The following is a 2707-nucleotide window of genomic DNA, read 5'->3' as shown; positions in this document are numbered from 1 at the left end:
TTTTTATTTCAGCTAACTCAGTATTTTCGATTGAGACTATGTTTTTTTCTTTCTCCTTTTCTTCATCCATCTCTTCATAGGACCTTCCTCTCGCCATGTTTTCGATTAGACGTCTTGCTTCCATAGGATTTCTAGTAACAAAATTCCCTTCGCTTGCTGTATCAAGCGTTGTCTTATAGCTCAGAATAACACCTTTGTAAAAGATCTTAAGAAATTGTGGTTCTGGATAACCATGGTGGGGACATTCGAGTTCGTAACTCTTGAATCTTCCCCATGCATTTTTGAATGATTCCTGAGGATCTTGACGGAAAGTAGAGATTCGCCTCCTTACTTCCCAATAACGAGTGTCGTCGAAGAATTGCTTAAGGAAAGCATTTCTAATCTCTTTCCAGCTAGTCAGGGATCCTCTTGGTAGACTGTTTAGCCATCTTAAGGCTCCCCCTTCTAATGAAAATGGGAAAAGTCTGCAACGAATATACTCATCTGGAATCAATTCCTCTAGACCCTCGATGTGGTCTTGTGGATGTTCTAGAGAAGATCCTTTAAAAGGGTTTCGACGCATCATATTATAATAGTCAGCATTAAACTTGGTTTTCGAGATGACGTCGTCAGGTATTCTGATAGCGGACCTATTGGAATAGGTCCTATTAGGGTTTAAGTAGTCTTGCAAGGGCAATTTAATTTCTTTACCTATGTCTAAAGTAGAGTTTGACTTAACAGGGATTTCAGTCCCCTGTTTTTCAGTAGTTTGGCTAGAAATGTTGCTTGATTGACCTATTGGTTCAGTTTGGACTACCTTCTTATTATTAGCATTGGGAAGAGGGTACTTACCTGCTTCCGGCTGGGTGGTGTCGATCGATAATGTTCCTGGTGAAACGATCGATTCTTCAGTATCTGCGTCGCTCGATTGACAATGTTCTGTGTCGATCGATGCTTGACCGATATCTCTATTCTCCATCTTTTTTGTTGTAAAACAAAAGAATAGAAAAATTAGCTAAAGTAACAAAGTCTATGCTAAATCCTAAATTAAATCAAAAAGTAATAAGAAAGAGTCCCCGGCAACGGCGCCAAATTTGATATCACTCAAATTACCCTAAAAAGTGAATTACTCTCTCAAATAAGAGGTTCAGATCCAGTACTTAGGGATCGAATCCACAAGGACTCTAGGATTACTTCAAGGCTTAACTAAATAGAGTTAAGAATAGACTTAAGGTTTAATATGTTTTAAAGCAGTAAATATTAAGGTGAACAAGAGAATTGTTCAGTAAATGAAGTGAAGGTTGTTTCTAGATGAGGAAAATAGCTAGATTCAGGTATTTCTCAGGTATGAATTTATGTAGTTTGAAAGTGACAATAGGGCTTTAGTCCATGAACTCAATCAATTGGTACGACCAGTAGGGTCTCCTATACAAGATCCCGGATCTCAACTGTCGTTTGTTGATCTCGGAAAAGAGTCGATCGATACGACTATTGTCTTAATCGATCGATACACCTTTCATACAATCGATCGCTACAACGATGGTTGTGTCGATCGATGGTAATTCTAGCAAGCATTATCGATTTGGTTGAACACGTTCTCTAATGATCTAGACCACCTTTCGCATGAGTCTAGTCAGTTAGATCACTATAGTTTATTTCAGGGTATTGAGAGTATACAGTTGGTTATCTCTTCAATCCTAAGATCTAGATTTAAGGGTGATCAATCCTAAATCTAGTATTAAGAACAACTAAGTGAAAGAACTAATTTAACAACCCTAATAAATATCACAATCTCATCACATGATTCACCCTTATGAGAAACCTAAATATAACAATTAGGTTTACTCAGACATATTCATGAGAGACAAGATCATGATGGTTTGAATAAAACTTAATATGAAATAGGGAACACAAAGAGTAGTGAGTAAGATAAAAAGGGAGTTCAAGATCTTCTCTGTTTTGCAGTCTCAGATCTATCTCTCCAACTCTAACTCTTCTCCTAAGGTAGCCAAATTGCTTCTCTTCTCCAATAGGTCTCTAGGCAAGTCTGCCTCTAAAATGATACAAAACCCTAGTATATAAAGCCTAACAGGCGGCCAGGGACTAAATGTGTAAATAGCACACTTTGTGATACACGAAAATCTTCTAAGTCGTAGTCCATCGAATGGTTAAATATCGATCGACACTCTTCCATCACTGTCGATCGATAGTAAGTGACTCTAATCGCCCGACCTCGCATGATTCCTATCGGTCGATTCTTCATTCGTGAAAATACTCCAAAAATGCCTTAAAAGTATTGCTTTCTTCAATTAAGTACCTGTGCCTGAAAATACTCTAAAATACTTTGAAAACGAAGTAAATATGATTGAAAACTCTTATATACCATGGTTAAAAACGGGTGAAATTCATGGTATATCAGTATGCAAGCTGATTAAACAATCCTATCATGCATCATTATGAACCGCAGCTAAGCATATTCAATCTCACACACCATGCTTCAACCTTAAGTGATTTCTATACATGAATGCAAGCTGGATAAGATAACAAATCTACCATCCTAACAAGACATTTCATTAAGAATCAGGCAAGCAATTTTTAAACAACTCTCTAAGCATTTTTTTTAAACACTCTCAACCACTTAACAATACTCTTATGCATCCTGGGACAGATTCTAAACCATTTTAGCAATCTTTAAACATCCACAGGAACCAACAATCACACACAACAC

The 2707-nt window shown here is 37.2% G+C and overlaps 1 non-coding gene across 1 annotated transcript; it reads left to right on the top strand.

The window, feature by feature from the left end:
• The first annotated feature begins 227 nt into the window (after positions 1 to 227).
• On the top strand, positions 228 to 334 carry LOC130506821 (small nucleolar RNA R71). Its single transcript, XR_008942137.1, has one exon. It is a non-coding gene; the product is annotated as a small nucleolar RNA R71 (small nucleolar RNA).
• Positions 335 to 2707: the final 2373 nt, after the last annotated feature.

The sequence above is a fragment of the Raphanus sativus genome, unplaced genomic scaffold (assembly GCF_000801105.2).
Source record: "Raphanus sativus cultivar WK10039 unplaced genomic scaffold, ASM80110v3 Scaffold3698, whole genome shotgun sequence".
In the NCBI taxonomy this organism is placed as follows: Eukaryota; Viridiplantae; Streptophyta; class Magnoliopsida; order Brassicales; family Brassicaceae; genus Raphanus; species Raphanus sativus.
Note: the sequence above shows the minus strand (reverse complement) of the source record. Positions and strands in the feature narration are given on the sequence as shown.